Below are 19,417 nucleotides of genomic sequence, written 5' to 3'. Positions count from 1 at the left end.
ATCCCAATCTCTTTAAGATAAAGGCCACCTTACCACTAGCTTTAGAAATTATTTTTGTACCTGCCCACCAGTTTTGAGTGACTTCTGTACATGGATCCCTAAACCTCTCTGCTCCTTCACAGGTCCCAACTTTTCACCATTTGGAAAATATGTCTCTCTTCAGGTCCAATGTGGATGACCACCCACTTTCCCACACTGAACTCCACCTGCCACAGTTTCTCGCAATGCACTTCATCTATCAGTGTCTCGTTGCAATTTTCTTGTTCCCATCCACATTACTGTGCCACCCAACGTAATCTTATCAGCAAATATGGATATACAGTGTTCTCTTCCTTTACTTTTATATAGAATGAGATAGATTTCTTCAGGCTAGAAACAGGCTGCTCAGCCAATGAGTCTGTGACAGGTTTTATGCTCTACCCTAATTTGTGAATCTTGACTAATTTATCCCTTTCATGGGAAGGTTCATGGCAGAGAAGGCCAATTGAGATCAACTTACATACCAGCAGTATTATACCAGTATTTATAAAAACTTAAGATATAAGTTAAGAAATAAGAGTAGGAATATAAGAAATAAGTTATGCTAAACCTTTATAAATCACTGGTTATACCTCAGCTGCAGTATTCTGTTCAATTCTGTGGACACCACACTTTAGGAAGGATATCAAGGTCCCTGAGAGGGTGCAGAGGTGTGTGGAGAGACTAAGGGAGCTGGAATTGTTCTCCTCAGAGCAGAGAAATTTAAAAACACAAGAGCACAGGTAAGAGTAGACCACGCGGTCTGTCATGCCTGCTCCACAATTCAACATTTGCTGCCTCAACTCCGCTTTCCTGCCAGCTCCCCATATCCCTTGTTTCCCTGAGGGACCAAAAACCTGTCCATCCCACCCTTAACTGTATTCAACAATGGGGCATCCACAACCCTCTGGGGTAGAAAATTCCAATGACTCACAGCCCCTTGGAGTGAAGAAATTGCTGCTCATCTCAGTCCTAAATGATCGGCCCCTTACCTTGAGACACTGCCCTCATGTTCTAGATACCCCAGCCTGTGGAAACAATCTCCCAGAGTCTACCCTGACAAGCCCCTTCAGAATCTTGTTGCAATGGGATCATCTCTCATTCTAACCTTGCCACCACATCTTTCTATTCCTTTCTCCCTCACGCGTTTATCTAGCTTCTCCTTAGAATGTGTCAATGCTATTCACCTCAACTACTCCTTGCGGTAGTGAGTTCCACATGCTTGCCCCTCTGAATAAAGGAATAGTTAATTATGACTTGCCTTTCTATAGCACCTTTCATGAGGACATCCTAAAGTGCTTCACAGCCAATGAAGTACTTTTGAAGTGTTATCACTGTTGGATATTTATTTAAAATAGGAGGGACTGACAGAGTCTGGTAAAAGTACAGGTGAGTGGGTCTTATTGAATAGCTCTTTCAAAGAGCTGGCAGAGGCACAATGGGCCAAATGACCTTCTTCTGTACCGAAAGGGGCCTTGATTCCATTTATTGCTCAAACAACACTTAAAACAGATTATCTGGTCATTCATTTGATACTGTTTGTGGGAACTTGCTGTGCTTAAATTGGCTGCTGCCTTTCCTACCTTACAGCAGTCAGGGTACGTCTAAAGTGGTTCATTAGCTTTAATGGACTTCGGGACGTGCCGAGGTCATGAAAAGCGTTTGTGTAAATTTAGCGTTTTTTTTTAAGATGTAACAGAGTAACATCAAGGGTCTCACTGGGAGCAGCAGCATCGTGGTGATATTACTGGATCACTAATCCAGAGGCCTGGAACAATGGTCCAGAGATATGAGTTCAAATCCCACAGGGCAGCTGGGGGAATTTAAATTCAATTAATTAATAAACCTGGAATAAAATACTAGTTTCATTAATAATCATCATGAAACTCCTAGACTGTCATTAAAAACCCATCTGGTTCACTGGGGAGGAAATCTGCTGTCCTTACCTACATGGGACTCTAGATCCACAACAGTGTGGTTAACTATTAACTATCCTCTGAAATGGTGTAGCAAGTGGGACTGCTACAGAAACATTGACAAGGGCAATTAGAGTTGGAGAAGAAATGCTGGCTTTGCCAGTGTTGCTCACAACCCAAGAATGAGTAAATAAAAGCAGTGAGGGTGTCCTTGTGTAGTAGTGAGGACATCTCTCTGTAACAGTGAGGTGTCTGTGTGTAACAGTGAGGGTCTCTGTGTAACAGTGAGGACATCTCTCTGTAACAGTGAGGTGTCTGTGTGTAACAGTGAGGGAGTCTGTGTGTAACAGTGAGGGAGTCTGTGTGTAACAGTGAGGGTCTCTGTGTAACAGTGAGGACATCTCTCTGTAACAGTGAGGGTGTCTCTGTGTAACAGTGAGGGTGTCTCTGTGTAACAGGGAGGGTGTCTCTGTGTAACAGTGAGGGTTCTGTGTAACATTGAGGGTGTCTCTGTGTAACAGTGAGGGAGTCTCTGTGTAACAGTGAGGGTGTCTGTGTAACAGTGAGGGTGTCTCTCTGTAACAGTGAGGGTGTCTCTGTGTAACAGTGAGGGAGTCTGTGTGTAACAGTGAGGGTGTCTCTGTGTAACAGGGAGGGTGTCTGTGTGTAACAGTGAGGGTGTCTCTGTGTAACATTGAGGGTGTCTCTGTGTAACAGTGAGGGTGTCTCTGTGTAACAGTGAGGGTGTCTCTGTGTAACAGTGAGGACATCTCTCTGTAACAGTGAGGGTGTCTCTGTGTAACAGTGAGGGAGTCTGTGTGTAACAGTGAGGGTGTCTGTGTGTAACAGTGAGGGTGTCTCTGTGTAACAGTGAGAGTGTCTCTGTGTAACAGTGAGGGTGTCTCTCTGTAACAGTGAGGGTGTCTCTGTGTAACAGTGAGGGTGTCTCTGTGTAACAGTGAGCGTGTCTGTGTAACAGTGAGGGTGTCTGTGTGTAACAGTGAGGGTGTCTGTGTGTAACAGTGAGGGTGTCTCTGTGTAACAGTGAGGGTGTCTCTGTGTAACATTGAGGGTGTCTCTGTGTAACATTGAGGGTGTCTCTGTGTAACAGGGAGGGTGTCTCTGTGTAACATTGAGGGTGTCTCTGTGTAACAGTGAGCGTGTCTGTGTAACAGTGAGGGTGTCTGTGTGTAACAGTGAGGGTGTCTCTGTGTAACAGTGAGGGTGTCTCTGTGTAACAGTGAGGGTGTCTCTGTGTAACAGTGAGGGTGTCTGTGTAACAGTGAGGGTGTCTCTGTGTAACAGTGAGGGTGTCTCTGTGTAACATTGAGGGTGTCTCTGTGTAACAGTGAGGGTGTCTCTGTGTTACATTGAGAGTGTCTGTGTGTAACAGTGAGGGTGTCTCTGTGTAACAGTGAGGGTGTCTCTGTGTAACAGTGAGGGTGTCTGTGTAACAGTGAGGGTGTCAGTGTGTAACAGGGAGGGTGTCTCTGTGTAACAGGGAGGGTGTCTCTGTGTAACAGTGAGGGTGTCTGTGTGTAACAGGGAGGGTGTCTCTGTGTAACATTGAGGGTGTCTCTGTGTAACAGTGAGGGTGTCTGTGTGTAACAGTGAGGGTGTCTGTGTGTAACAGTGAGGGTGTCTCTGTGTAACAGTGAGGGTGTCTCTGTGTAACAGTGAGGGTGTCTCTGTGTAACAGTGAGGGTGTCTCTGTGTAACAGTGAGGGTGTCTCTGTGTAACAGGGAGGGTGTCTCTGTGTAACATTGAGGGTGTCTCTGTGTAACAGTGAGGGTGTCTCTGTGTAACATTGAGGGTGTCTCTGTGTAACAGTGAGAGTGTCTGTGTAACAGTGAGAGTGTCTCTGTGTAACAGTGAGGGTCTCTGTGTAACATTGAGGGTGTCTCTGTGTAACAGTGAGGGTGTCTCTGTGTAACAGTGAGGGTGTCTCTGTGTAACAGGGAGGGTGTCTGTGTGTAACAGAGAGGGTGTCTCTGTGTAACATTGAGGGTGTCTCTGTGTAACAGTGAGGGTGTCTCTGTGTAACATTGAGGGTGTCTCTGTGTAACAGTGAGGGTGTCTCTGTGTTACATTGAGAGTGTCTGTGTGTAACAGTGAGGGTGTCTCTGTGTAACAGTGAGGGTGTCTCTGTGTAACATTGAGGGTGTCTGTGTAACAGTGAGGGTGTCTCTGTGTAACAGTGAGGGTGTCTGTGTGTAACAGTGAGGGTGTCTGTGTAACAGTGAGGGTGTCTCTGTGTAACAGTGAGGGTGTCTCTGTGTTACATTGAGGGTGTCTCTGTGTAACAGGGTGGGTGTCTGTGTGTAACAGGGAGGGTGTCTCTGTGTAACAGTGAGGGTGTCTGTGTGTAACAGTGAGGGTGTCTGTGTGTAACAGTGAGGGTGTCTGTGTAACAGTGAGGGTGTCTCTGTGTACCAGTGAGGGTGTCTGTGTGTAACAGTGAGGGTGTCCGTGAGTAACAGTGAGGGTGTCTGTGTGTAACAGTGAGGGTGTCTGTGTAACAGTGAGGGTGTCTGTGTAACAGTGAGGGTGTCTCTGTGTTACATTGAGGGTGTCTCTGTGTAACAGTGAGGGTGTCTCTGTGTAACAGTGAGGGCGTCTCTGTGTAACAGTGAGGGTGTCTCTGTGTTACATTGAGGGTGTCTCTGTGTAACAGTGAGGGTGTCTCTGTGTTACATTGAGGGTGTCTCTGTGTAACAGGGTGTCTCTGTGTAACAGTGAGGGTGTCTCTGTGTAACAGTGTGGGCGTCTTTTATCCATTCACGGGATGTGGGCTTCGCTGGCTGTGCCAGCATTTATTGCCCGTCCCTAATTGCCCTTGAGAAGGTGGTGGTGAGCTGCCTGCCTGAATTGCTGTTGTCCGTGTATAGGTGCACCCACAGTGCTGTTAGGAAGAGAGTTCCAGGATTTTGACCCAGCGACAGTGAAGGAATGGTAATATATTTCCAAGTCAGGATGGTGAGTGACTTGGAGGGGAACTTCCAGGTGGTGGCGTTACCATGCGCCTGCTGCCCTTGTCCTTCTAGATGGTAGTGGTTGTGGGTTTTGAAGGTGCTGTCTAAGGAGCCTTGGTGAGTTGCTGCAGTGCATCTTGTAGATGGTACACACACTGCTGCTACTGTGCGTCGGTGGTGGAGGAGTGACTGTTTATGGATGGGGTGCCAATCAAGCGGGGCTGCTTTGTCCTGGATAGTGTCCAGCTTCTTGAGTTTTGTTGCAGCCTGCACTCATTCAATTATACAATTAGCCCCACTACCCTCCCCTTCCCCCATAACCTTTCAAATATTTCCACTTTTAATTTTTATCCATTTCATTTTTGAAAGTTACAGTTGAATCTGCTTCAGCAGTGAATTTCACAATTCAGCAACTTGCTGCATGAATCTTTATTTCCTGATGATGCCGGAGGTGACTTGGGCAATCACCTTATATTTCTATCCTCTGTTTATCAACTCTTCTGCTAGCGGAAACAGTTAAACAATGAGAAAACATACGGCAAAGAAAACCATTCAGGCCACAGCGTCTGTGCTGCCAAAAGGAGAGTTATCTAGTCTAATCCTACTTTCTAGCTCTTGGACTGTAGATTTATCGGTTACAGCTCCTCAATTGTACTTTATAAGTAGTTTTTAAATGCATTGAGGGGTTTTGCCTCAACCACCCTTTCAGGCAATGAGTTCCTGAACCTTGACCTCTCATTGAAAAACATGCTCCTCAGCTCCTGCCTAATCCCTATACCAATTACTTTAACTCTCTGCCCCCTGGTTATTGACCTCTCTGCTAAAAGGCTAAGCCTCTTATAATTTTAAACACCTCAGTTTAACCTCCCCCAAGTCTCCTTGTTCCAAAGGGCAACACCACCACCTGGAAGTTCCCCTCCAAGTCATGCACCACCCTGACTTGGAAATATATCGTCGTTCCTTCATTGTTGCTGGGTCAAAACCCTGGAACTCCCTGTCTAACAGTAGTGTGACGACACCACATGGCTTGCAGTGGTTCAAGAAGGTAGCTCACCACCATCTTCTCAAGGGGTAATTAGGGATGGTCAACAAATGATGGCCTTGTCAGAGATGCCCACATCCCTTAGAAGAATAAACAAAAGACATCAACCCCAGTCTGTCCAATGTTTCCTTATTAATTCCACAGCTGCTCTTTCTATAATCTAGGCTGTCTGCAGTATTAAGCTCTCAGTATCTGACATATGCTTCCCTTTTTTGCCTTATCCTATTCTCTTTGCCCTTTGACACCCAGGAGCTCTAGATTTGGGAGTCCCACCCTCTTAGTGGGAACATATTTGTTCTGACCTTTCGCTATGTCCTCTCTGAATACCTCCCACTGCTCTGACACTGAGTTATCTTCAAGTTGCTGTTTCCAGCCCACGTTTGCTAAATCACAGCTCCATTTAGTAAAATTGACCTGTCGCCAATTTGAAACTTTGACTCTTGGATTCTCTTTATCCTTTTCCATAGCTACTCTAAATCTAAATAAATTATGACCCACTGCCATCAAAATTCTCCCCACTGATACCCCTGCCACCAGCCCAACATCATTCCCTAAAACTAAATACAGAATTGACCCTCCTCTTGTTGGTCTTGCTACGTACTGGCTAAAATTGCCCTCCTGAATGCATTTTAAAAATTCTACATCCTTCTACACTGATTTGATTCTAGTCAATATTAGGGTAGTTGAAATCCCCTACTAGCACTGGCCTGCTGTTTCTGTACTTCTTGGTAATTTTCCAGCTTCTCCTTATTTGCTCCATCAAAACTCTTTGTGATTTTGAACACAGTGTCAATTTGTGTATTGCTGATAAAAGAGACATGCTTTCGAAGCTTTTCATCTTCTACTCTTCAGGACAGTTTGAAGAATAACAATAGTAAAGGGAACAACGATTTATACTGCGTGAGAAGAGAGTGCTGATTGGTTGGTAAGTGGACTCTGATTGGTAGAGATGTTACCATGTAGAATGCACCAGGGAACAGTTAACTGCCAAGCTTTTGTTCAAATTCAAACCAGATAGGTCGACTCCGATTGGTCAAGGCATTGCCAAGGGGGATGAACCAGGGAATAGCTGTCCCCCAAGCTTTTGCTCAGTTGAAAAAAGTGCAAAGCGTGGACATGCTCCTTCTGCCTGTAATGGATAGGGTCTTGTGTGTGAATATATGTAGCTTCTAGCATGCGTAAGTGCAAGCCCTGCTGACAATCTTTAATTGGTTTTCAGTGTAATTCTTAGCACAATCAGGATTATTTAGTAAGTGTTGCCCAGTCACGGAATCACATCTAATGTTGAACACTAGGTTTTGAGTTTTGCAAACATGGGGGCTGGTTGGGTATGGTCTGTACTTTGCCTGTTGCGAACAGCCGAGGGACGTGCTGTTTGATATGATCCGCCAGTCATTGGGACACATGGCCTATATACCTGGCATCACACCGGCACTGAAACTCTTATCCAATGTCAACTCTCCTCTTACTATGTGCAGTTTTGTTTTCCATATTTAAGGAAGGATATAGTTGCATTGGAAGCCGTACAGCGAAGGTTCACTAGGTTAGACTCTGAGATGAGAGGGTTGTCTGAGAGGCTGGGTATACTGTCTGGAGTGTAGAAGGATAACGGGTGATTTCATTGAAACGTACAAGATTCTGAAGGGGCTCGACAGGGTAGACACTGAGAGGCTGTTTCCACTGGCTGGGGAATCTACAACATGGGGACACAGTTTCAGAATAAGGAGATGATCATTTAGGACCGAGATGAGGGCCAGAATATAATGCTCGTTGGGCGGGCACGTGCCCGACCTGACCGAGTGTAAAATAACTCGCGATGGCGCCGGGCAAGCGTCCCGACATCGCGTACTTGCGCGATATTTTGTTGGGTGGGCGCGCGTGGGAGTGGGCAGTGTGCTCCCGACAATTGAAAGGCCAATTATGGCCATTAAAGTTCTAATTGAAAGAAATTATTCGCTGCCCATCCAACCTTACGGCTGGTGGGCAGGTGAAAAGGCCAAGCGGCCTTTGAATTTTTTTAGGAAACCCCATCCCCACGGGCGGGATGAGGTTTCCAACAGCAAATAAAAATAAAATAAAAATTCTAACATTTCATTAATAACATTTCCTTGCTCATGTGACAGAGTCACAGAGTCACATGAGGGGCCATGTTTTGTAACGTTTTAAAATCTTTATCCTTAGTGTTATAAACTCTTCATGTCCCTGAGGCAGCTCTGTGCCTCAGGGAGCTTTTCCAGCGCGCATGCGCAAACTTGCACTCTCGCCTTCCCCCGCCCCCCACCACACAGTCAGCGCTGAGCAATGCTGCCCACTTTTCACACTGGGCGGGCCTTAATTGGCGTGCCAGTGTGAAATCACGGCCCACCCCCCCGATCGCGGGCAGTAGGCGGCTTCCTGCTCGCCCCTGCCGAGCCCGTCCGACAAGGGGGAAAAAAACCCCTCCCCGTGGAGAAATTTCTTCACCCAGAGGGTTGTGAACCTTTGGAATTCTGTACCTCCGAGGGCCATGGATGCCCCATTGGTGAGTATATTTAAGGCTGGGATAACCAGATTTTTGGCCTCTCAGGGAAACATGGGCTATGGGAAGCGGATGGGAAAGTGGAGTTGAAGCCCAAGGTCAGCCTTTATTGTATCGAATGGTGGAACAGGCTCGATGGATTGGATGGTTTACTCCTGCTCCTATTTGTTTTGTTCTTCTACTCTTAACCTTCTGTGCTCTGAGGAGAACAACGCCATCTCTCTTAGTCTCTCCACACTCCCTCTACACCCTCTCAGGAACCTTGATGTCCTTTCTAAGGTGTGCTGCCCGCAGAATTGAATAGAACACAGCAGCTGAGGCATAACCAGTGATTTGTAAAACATAACTCTCTTGCTTTTGTATTCCGTGCTTCTCTTCATAAACTGAGAACCCCATCTGCCCCCTCAACAGCCTCTCAACCCATCCTACAGGGATAATACCATTGGACCAGTAATCCTGAGGCGTAGACTGGTGTTCTGGGGACTCTGGGTTCAAATCCCACCATGGCAGCTGGTGCAATTTAAACCCAATTAATAATCGTAGAACTGAAAGCTAGTCATTGACTGGTGGATTGTCGTTAAAAACCCATCTGCTTCACGAATGTCCTTTGATGACAGAGATCTGCCACCCTTACCTGGTCTGGCCTATACGTGACTCTAGATCCACAGCAATATGGTTGACTTCTAACTGCCCTCTGAAATGGTCCAACAAGCCAGTCAGTTCAACGGCAATTAGGGATGCATAACAAATGCTGGCCTTGCCAGTGATGTCCACATCCCATGAAAGAATAAATCAAAAAGTGATGAAAGCCCAGACCATTATTGCGTATCAAAATGAGCAGTGGCCTCGATACCAACCCCTGTGAAACACCACTGTACATTTCCCTCTGAAAAACAGCCATTCACAACAACTCTCTGCTTTCTGTCCCTTATCCACACTGCCATTACCCTTTAATCGCATTCACTTCAATTTTGCTAACTGTGCATGGCCGTGTGGTGATGTTGTATTAGTCCCTGTGTTTGAGATGTGCATGGCCGTATGGTAGAGGTGTTACATGTCCTTGTAGTGGAAGTGTACATGTGCTTGTGGTGAAGGTTTTTTTTATTCACTTATGGGATGTGGGCGTCGCTGGCTGGGCCAGCATTTATTGCCCATCCCTAGTTGCCCTTGAGAAGCTGGTGGTGAGCTGACTTCTTGAACCGCTGCAGCCCATGTGGTGTAGGTACACCCACAGCGCTGTTAGGGAGGGAGTTCCAGGATTTTGAACTAGCGACAGTGAAAGAACGGCGATATATTTCCAAGTCAGGATGGTGAGTGGCTTGGAGGGAAACTTGCAGGTGGTGGTGTTCCATGTATCTGCTGCCCTTGTCCTTCTAGGTGGTAGCAGTAGTGGGTTTGGAAGGTGCTGCCTAAGGAGCCTTGGTGAATTCCTGCAGTGTATCTTGTAGATGGTACACACTGCTGCCACTGTTTGTTGGTGGTGGAGGGTGTGACTCTTTGTGGAAGGAGTGCCAATCAAGTGGGCTGCTTTGTCCTGGATGTTGTCAAGCTTCTTGAGTGTTGTTGGAACTGCACTCACCCAGGCAAGTGGACAGTATTCCATCACACTCCTGACTTGTGCCTTGTAGATAGTGGACAGGCTTTGGGGAGTCGGGAGGTGAGTTACGCGCTGCAGGATTCCCAGCCTCTGACCCGCTCTTGTAGCCAGAGTGTTTATATGGCTAGTCTAGTTCAGTTTCTGGTCAGTGGTAACCCCCATGATATTGATAGTGAGGGATTCAGCGATGGTAATGCCATTGAAAGTCAAGGCACGATGGTTAGATTCTCTCTTGTTGGAGATGGTCATTGCCTGGCACTTGTGTGGCGCGAATGTTACTTCCCAATTGTCAGCCCAAGCCTTGACGCTGTCCAGGTCTTGCTGCATTTGGATATGGGCTGCTTCAGTATCTGAGGAGTCACAAATGGTGCTGAACATTGTGCAATCATCAGCGAACACCCCCACTTCTGACCTTATGATGGAGGGAAGGTCATTGATGAAGCAGCTGAAGATGGTTGGGCCTAAGGCACTACCCTGAGGTACTTGTCCCTGTGGTAGAGGTGTACATGTCCCTGTAGTAGAGGTGTATATGTCCCTGTGGTGAAGGTGTACATGTCCTTGTGGTAGAGCTGTACATGTCCCTGTGGTGAAGGTGTACATGTCCCTGTAGTAGAGGTGTATATGTCCCTGTGGGGAAGGTGTACATGTCCCTGTGGTAGAGGTGTACATGTCCCTGTGATGGAGGGGTACGTCTCCTTGCGTGGGGGCTTACATGTCCTTGTGTGGAGGTGTACAGGTCTCTTTACATGGCAAAGATGTAGATGTCCTTGTAACAGAGATGTAGTGAGCCCTGCGTCGGAAGTGTAGAGAGTCCTGTGGTGGAGGTGTTGAGAGTCCTGTGGTGGAGGTGTAGAGAGCCCTGCGGTGGAGGTGTAGAGAGTCCTGTGGCGGAGGTGTAGAGAGTCCTGTGGCGGAGGTGTAGAGAGTCCTGTGGCGGAAGTGTAGAGAGTCCTGTGGTGGAGGTGTAGAGAGCCCTATGGTGGAGGTGTACAGAGTCCTGCGGCGGAGGTGTAAAGAGCCCTGTGGTGGAGGTGTAGAGAGCCCTGTGGCGGAGGTGTAGAGAGTCCTGTGGCGGAGGTGTTGAGGGTCCTGAGGCGGAGGGGTTGAGGGTCCTGTGGTGGAGGTGTTGAGGGTCCTGAGGCGGAGGTGTTGAGGGTCCTGTGATGGTGTTGAGGGTCCTGAGGCGGAGGCGTTGAGGGTCCTGTGATGGTGTTGAGGGTCCTGAGGCGGAGGCGTTGAGGGTCCTGTGATGGTGTTGAGGGTCCTGAGGCGGCGGCGTTGAGGGTCCTGTGATGGTGTTGAGGGTCCTGAGGCGGAGGCGTTGAGGGTCCTGTGATGGTGTTGAGGGTCCTGAGGCGGAGGTGTTGAGGGTCCTGTGATGGTGTTGAGGGTCCTGAGGCGGAGGCGTTGAGGGTCCTGTGATGGTGTTGAGGGTCCTGAGGCGGAGGCGTTGAAAGTCCTGTGATGGAGGTCTAGAGAGCCCAGCGGCGGAGGTGTAGGGGATCCTGCAGCGGAGTTGCAGAAAGCTGTGGTAGAGGTGTGGGTAGCCCTGTGGTGGAGGTGTGGGTAGCCCTGTGGTGGAGGTGTAGAGAGCTTTGCGGCAGAGGTGTAGAGGATCCTCTGGCAGAGTTGCTTTGAGCTGGATTGTAGAGGTGCACCAGGTCCTGTGGTGGAGTCACGCAGCACCGTGTGGCGGAGTCAGCGACATCTTTGCATCACTGCAATTGAAGAATCGAGACTCCATTATGGAAAGGTTAAAGAAGCAAGGCTGTAGTTTGGTCGAGGGACAGTCAGCAGCTCAATGCTGGGCTGTGGGCAGCTCTCAGCATACAATCCAAGAAACTCAAAAAATATCAAATATTTGTGAGTGGGCAGCAGAGCCTTGCTGCAGTGAATTGCTGCTTTGTGTTCGAATCTTTCTGTTGGGAGTGTGAGTTTTAAATAGCAAGAGATTTATGAAAAGTTGAATCTGTACTTGTTACTCATTCAGGCGCAGAACCTTCTTGGGCTAACTCAGCCACTCTGGGACCTGGTGGGGCGGATTGGAAGCTGCTGATGTTGGCATTGTGGAATGTGATGAGTGTTTGGTGCACCCTCGCTGTGCTGTTGTTTACACACGAACGGCAATGGATGGGGGCGTGACGTTAGAAAATAACAAATGGCTTCTGTGGGAAAGAGCTGGTTGGAGCAGCTTAGGGGACAGAAAATGGCATGGGGCTGAGAGTCACTGGCATGGGGCTGAGTCACTGGCATGGGACTGAGAGATACTGGCATGGGGCTGCCAGTCACTGGCATGGGGCTGAGAGTCACTGGCATGGGGCTGAGAGTCACTGGCATGGGGCTGAGAGTCACTGGCATGGGACTGAGAGTCACTGGAATGGGGCTGAGAGTCACTGGCATGGGTCTGAGAGTCACTGGCATGGGACTGAGTCACTGGCATGGGACTGTGAGTCACTGACATGGGACTGTGAGTCACTGGCATGGGACTGAGAGTCGCTGGCATGGGGCTGAGAGTCACTGGCATGGGACTGAGTCACTGGCATGGGACTGAGAGTCACTGGCATGGGGCTGAAAGTCACTGGCATGGGGCTGAGAGTCACTGGCATGGGGCTGAGAGTCACTGGCATGGGACTGAGAGTCACTGGCATGGGACTGAGAGTCACTGGCATGGGGCTGAGAGTCACTGGCATGGGACTGTGAGTCACTGGCATGGGGCTGAGTGTCACTGGCATGGGACTGAGAGTCACTGGCATGGGACTGTGAGTCACTGGCATGGGACTGAGAGTCACTGGCATGGGACTGCGAGTCACTGGCATGGGACTGCGAGTCACTGGCATGGGACTGCGAGTCACTGGCATGGGGCTGAGAGTCACTGGCATGGGACTGAGAGTCACTGACATGGGGCTGAGAGTCACTGGCATGGGACTGAGAGTCACTGGCATGGGGCTGAGAGTCACTGGCATGGGGCTGAGAGTCACTGGCATGGGACTGTGAGTCACTGGCATGGGACTGTGAGTCACTGGCATGGGACTGAGAGATACTGGCATGGGACTGAGAGATACTGGCATGGGACTGAGAGTCACTGGCATGGGGCTGAGAGTCACTGGCATGGGGCTGAGAGTCACTGGCATGGGGTTGAGAGATACTGGCATGGGGCTGAGAGTCACTGGCATGGGACTGAGAGTCACTGGCATGAGACTGAGAGATACTGGCATGGGGCTGAGAGTCACTGGGATGGGAATGAGAGTCACTGACATGGGGTTGAGAGTCACTGGGATGGGGCTGAGAGTCACTGGGATGGGGCTGAGAGTCACTGGGATGGGAGGGATGGGCACTGAAATGAGACAGACAGAATCAGAACATTCTGAGAAATTGAGCAATCGAATGACTAGCCACTATTGGGAAAAAATAATCAAGGAATTTGTGACTTAAAAAAGGCAGGAAAAAGAGTCAGAAAGTAAAGGGAAAGTAAGGAAAAATTAAATGGAAGAAGTGGAAGAAGGGAATATTTTAACATGTCCCTCTTTCCATGGCAATGTCTTGGCCAATGAGAGTTGACTTGCCATCCAATCAGTATCCTTTTCTCCTATAGTATAAACTGTTGTGATCATTTGAAATTTGGCATTCTTGCCTTTGTCCTGATGAGTGCAAGACGAAAAGCTTCAGAAACATGGCCCTCTTTTCAGCAACATTCAAATTCTGCACTACTAAGCGACTGTTTGGAATATTTTAACTCAGTTGAGTTTGACAATTGGTGTATTGATCTTTGAGAAGTTAGTGAGGGAATGGTAAGGCATATGTGTAACAGATGTACAAAGGTTCAGTATGCGCAGTCTGCTGTCCACCAGCCTCAAGTTCAGAGTGAACTCACGCAGTATTCGGTGGTTTTTGATGCGCTGACTTCCGTTGGTGTCCGGAGAGAGGGGCAGGATCTAGATTACCCAGACCTCCGATCTAGCACGCACTTGGAAATGCTGATTCGAAGCGATAGTTTTTACAAGTGAATGATGTGACCCGAGTGGAATTTTCCCTCTCTAATTGCAAGGTGTTTTGATAGAATAAATAAGGAGAAACTGTTTCCACTGGCAGAAGGGGCAGTAAATCTCTCAGTTTTTTCCTAATTGTTTCTTAAAAGAATCCAAGGAATTCCATGGTCCTAGCTGGAAGTTACCACCAGCTGACAGCACAGAAACAGGCCAGTCAGCCCAACAGGTCGAGGCTGGAAATGAATGAACACGGTCCAGCAGTCCTTCAGAATCTGCATCCTCACTTCTGCAGTAGGCGACTATATCACGGAATTCTGGAGCAAGGAAGGATTCCTGTAAAACATAGAGCCCAGGATTCAGTGGTCTGTAACACGTTGAAATAATGCCCGTTCTCTCCAAACTATGCTGACTGAGCGACTTTCTCCTCCGAACTTCCTCATCGATCTTAGCTTGAACCTTTCAGTCTCGCACCCTTTGCTTCTTAAAATCGCCCGGAGCTGGGCGCAGATTGAAGGTGATGGGCAAAGGAACCGGAGGGGAGATGAGAAGAAATCTAATCACACAGTGGGCTGTTATGATCTGCAAGGCGGCACCCGAAAGGATAGTGGAAGCTGATTCTGTAGTGCCTCCTAAAAATGTGTTGAACAAATACTCGAAGGAGAGAGAATTGCAGGGGTATGCAGAGGGAAGGAGACTAAGTGGATAAGGGCTGGCACAGGTGCAATGGGCCAAATGGCCTCCTTCTGTGCTGCATTTTAGGATTCAGTTCTAATTGTTAAATTCTTGACTTTGTTCGCATCCTGGCATTTGACAGCAATTCATCCCCTGACCACCAGTGACAGCCCCAAGCCCCATTGGCCAAGGAAGCCTTGTACCTGCACACAGCATCCAGAGATATCCCCAAATGCCTTCAAGAGCAACAATTCGTCCTTAAATCCAGCAACTTTCTCTACAAATCTGAAGTCTGCAGGATAGTCTGAGAGAGGTCTTTAAGATTATGAAGGAGCTTGATAGGGTAGATGTAGAACTTGTGGGGAGACCAAAACTAGAGGGTCATAAATATAAGATGGCCACAAATGAATCTAATAGGGAATTGAGGAGAAACTTCTTTCCCCAGAGAGTGGTGAGAATGTGGATCTCACTTCCACGGGGAGCGATTGAGGAGAACGGCACAGCTATATTTAAGGGGAAACTAGATCAACACATGAGGGAGAAAGGAATGAAATGATATGTTGATAAGGTTATAGGAAGAAGGGTGGGATGAAAAGGGAGATAGAAATTAAGATAAAGAAGAAAAAGTGTGCTTATAGAACCATAGAAACTAGGAGCAGGAGTAGGCCTTTCGGCCCTTCGAGCCTGCTCCGCCATTCATTATGATCATGGCTGATCATCCAACTCAATAGCCTGCTCCCGCTTTCTCCCCACACCCTTTGATCCCTTTCGCCCCATGAGCTATATCTAACTCCTTCTTGAAAACATACAATGTTTTGGTCTCAACTACTTTCTCTGGTAATGAATTCCACAGGCTCACCACTCTCTGGGTGAAGAAATTTCTCCTCATCTCAGTCCTATGGCAGGTGTCAGGTAGAAAATACAATTGAGAACAAAGAGGAATACAGAAGGTTCAGAGGGGAGGTGAAAAAGCATATTAGGGACATGAAGAGGGACTATGAGAAAAGACTGGCAGCCCACATGAAGGGGAATCCCTCTTCTATAGGCATATAAATAGTAAAAGGGCGGTAAAAGGAGGAGTAGGGCCGATTATGGACCTAAAAGGGAATTTACACATGGATGAAGGGGCCATGGCTGAGGTATTAAATGAATACTTTCAATCCGTCTTTACCAAGGAGGTAGATGCTACCCAGGCCATGGTGACAGGTGAGGACTAGAGTCATAGAGGTCTACAGCACAGAAAAAGGCCCTTCACCCATCGAGTCAGCGCCGGTCAAACAAGTATCCAACTATTCTAATCCCATTTTCCAGCACTAGGCCCATAGTCTTGTATGCCATGGCATCGCAAGTGCACATCCAAATACTTCTTAAATGTTATGAGGGTTTCTGCCTCTATCACCCTTTCAGGCAGTGAGTTCCAGATTCCCACCACCTTCTGGGTGAAAAAATTCTTCCTCACATTCCCTCTAAGCCTCCTGCCCCTTATCTTAAATCTATGCCCCCTGGTTATTGATTCCTCCACCAAAGGGATAAGTTCCTTCCTGTCTACCCTATCTATGTCCCTCATAATTTTATACACCTCAATCATGTCCCCCCTCAATCTCCTCTGCTCCAGGGAAAATAACCCCAGTCCATCCAATCTCTCCTCATAACTAAAACTCTCCAGCCCAGGCAACATCCTGGTAAATCTCCTCTGCACTTTCTTTAGTGTAATCACATCCTTCCTATAATGCGGATTCCAGAACTGCACGCAATACTCTAGCTGTGGCCTAACCAGCATTTTATACAGTTTCAGCATAACCTCCCTGCTCTTATATTCTATGCCTTGGCTAATAAAGGCATGTATCCCATATGCCTTCTTAACCACCTTATCTACCTGTTCCGGTACCTTAAGGGACCAGTGGACATGCACACCAAGGTCCCTCTGATCCCCGGTACTTCCCAGGGTCCTACCATTCATCATGTATTCCTGTGCCCTGTTTGTCCTTCCCAAGTGCTTCACTTCACACTTATCCGGATTAAAATCCATTGGTTACTGATCAGCCCATCTGACCAGCCCGTCTATACCCTCCTGTAATCTAAGGCTATCCTCCTCACTATTTACCACCCCACCAATTTTTGGAAACTCTGTCACTAGAAGAGTTCAAAATTGATAAGGAGGAAGTGTTGAATAGACTGTCAATACTTAAAGTTGACAAGGCACCAGGACCAGACGAGATGCATCCAAGGATATTGAAGGAAGTGAGAGCAGAAATTTCAGGGGCACTGGCCATAATTTTTCAGTCTTCCCTAGACTCAGGGAGTCGCCAGAGGGCTGTAGAATTGCAAACATTACGCCCTTGTTCAAAAAGGGTTGTAAGGATAAGCCCAGCAATTAAAGACCAGTCTCAGTTTAACTTCAGTAGTGGGCAAGATTCTAGAAACAATTATTCAGGATATAATTAGCAATCACATGGAAAAATATGGGTTGATAAGGAAGAGCCAGCATGGATTTCTAAAGGAGAAATCGTGTTTAACTAACTTGCTGGATTTTTTTGAAGAGGTAACAGAAAAGGTCATTTAGGGTGATGCTGTTAATGTGGTGTACATGGACTTTCAGAAGGTATTTGATACAGTGCCACACAACAGACTTGTGAGCTCATGGAATAAAAGGGACAGTAGCAAAATTGCCTGAAAAATAGGAAGCAGAGAGTAATGGTCAATGGATATTTTTCGGGCTGGAGGAAGGTTTGTGGTGGAGTTCCCCAGGGGTCGGTATTGGGACTCTTGCTGTTCCTGATATATATTAATGATCTGGATCTTGGTGTGCAGGGGACAATTTCAAAGTTTACTGATGATGTGAAGCTTGGGAGTGTTGTGAACTGCAAGGAGGACAGTGTAGAACTTCAAAAGGACATAGACAAGTTGGTGGAGTGGGCAGATAGGTGGCAGATGAAGTTCAATTTGGAGAAGTGTGAGATGGTGCATTTTGGTAGGAAGAACATGGACAGACAATATAAAATAAGGGGTGAAATTTTGAAGGGGGTGCAGGAGCAGAGAGACATGGGTATATATGTGCATAGATCATTGAAGGTGGCAGCATAGGTGGGGAGAGCAGTTAATAAAGCATATAGTATCCTGGGCTTTATTAATAGGGTCATAGTAGGTTACATAAGACACTTGTTAGACCTCAGCTGGAGTATTGTGTACAGTTCTGGGTGCCAAATTAAAGGAAGGACGTGAATACATTGGAGAGAGTGCAGAAGAGGTTTACAAGAATGGTTCTAGAGGTCAAAGTGCTATCATCTGAATCAAGTGAGATCAAGAGAGTTGGAGAACAGGCCACTCCATGCAGTCCAATGTCTAGTGAGAGGGATAGAATTACCATCTTGTCACAAAAATTGTTTCCTTTTGCCAATGGTAGATTGGTTTCTAGAGTACAATATGAGACTACTGTGCACAATTCTGGTCCATTATAGAAAAAGGATATGGAGAACATGCAAGAATATGAATTAGGAGCAGGAGTAGGGCCACTTGGCCCCTCGAGCCTGCTCCACCATTCAATAAGATCATCGCTGTCTGACTGTAACCTCAACTCCACATTCCCACCTACCCCTGATAACCTTTCACCCTCTTGCTTATCAAGAATCTATCTAGCTCTGCCTTATAAATATTCAAAGACTCTGCTTCCATCACTTTTTGAGGAAGAGAGTTCCAAAGACTCGTGAGAGAAAAAAAATTCTCCTCATCTCTGTCTTAAATGCAAGACCCCTTATTTTTAAACAGTGACCCCCTAGACTGGAGAAGGAGCAAAAGAGCATGATATCAGAACTGAGAGGTTATAGCTCATGAAGATTGAACAGGCTGATACCCTTTTCTCTAGGAAAGAGAAAACTGAGGGGAAAGAGGTCTTTAAAATTATGAAGGGATTTGATTGGGTAAATGCACAGGAAATGTTTTCACTTATGGGGAATAGAAAACTAACGTCTATAAATATAAAATAGTCACCAATAACTCACATGAAAGCAAAATACTGCGGATGCTGGCAATCTTCAACAAACACAGGAAGTGCTGGAAACGCTGAGGAGGCCTGGCAGCCTCTGTGCAGAGAGAAAAACAGAGTTAACGTTTTGAGTCCAAAATGACTCTTCTCTGGAACTAATAACTAGTAATGGGCCTGCATCATATGGTGAGGGAACCAACAAGAGTGAAAAACCTACTAGACCTTGTCCTCAACAAGCTAGCTGTCGCAGATGCAGCTGTCCGTGACAGTAAAGGTAGGAGGATACCCTTAATTATGTTATGTGGCATTACCACCGTGCTAAATGGCATAGATTCAGAACAGATCTAACAGCTCAAAACTGAGCATCCATGAGGTGCTGTGGGCCATCAGCAGCAGCAGAATTATATTCAACCACAATCTGTAACCTCATGGCCCAGCATATCCCCCATTCTACTATTACCACCAAGCCAGGCGATCAACCCTGGTTCAATGGAGAGTGCAGAAGGGCATACCAGGAGCACCACCAGGCAGACCTAAAAATGAGGTGTCAACCTGGTGAAGCTACAATACAGGACTACTTGCAGGCCAAACAGTGGACGCAGCAAATGATAGATAGAGCTAAGCAATCACACAACCAACAGATCAGACCTAAGCCCTGCAGTCCTGTCACATCCAGTTGTGAATGGCGATGGATAATTAAACAGCTCACTGGA

General features: G+C 47.2%; 1 protein-coding gene across 5 annotated transcripts in view; it reads left to right on the top strand.

The window, feature by feature from the left end:
- Positions 1 to 19,417, top strand: part of LOC144671311 (uncharacterized) — an 88,401-nt gene that overhangs the window by 37,088 nt on the left and 31,896 nt on the right. The window contains exon 2 of one of the 5 annotated variants that reach the window (XM_078533124.1): positions 6,802 to 6,874. The exons of 3 other annotated variants lie outside the window; for them this stretch is intronic. The gene's annotated coding sequence lies outside the window, so the exon portion shown is untranslated. Of the gene's footprint in view, positions 1 to 6,801; positions 6,875 to 18,718; positions 18,979 to 19,417 lie in introns of those variants that run through there. One more of the 5 variants, XM_078533126.1, reaches the window with a different exon arrangement.

This window comes from Cetorhinus maximus, chromosome 32 (genome assembly GCF_964194155.1).
Source record: "Cetorhinus maximus chromosome 32, sCetMax3.hap1.1, whole genome shotgun sequence".
Taxonomy (NCBI): Eukaryota; Metazoa; Chordata; class Chondrichthyes; order Lamniformes; family Cetorhinidae; genus Cetorhinus; species Cetorhinus maximus.
This window is presented reverse-complemented; position numbering and strand designations above follow the sequence as displayed.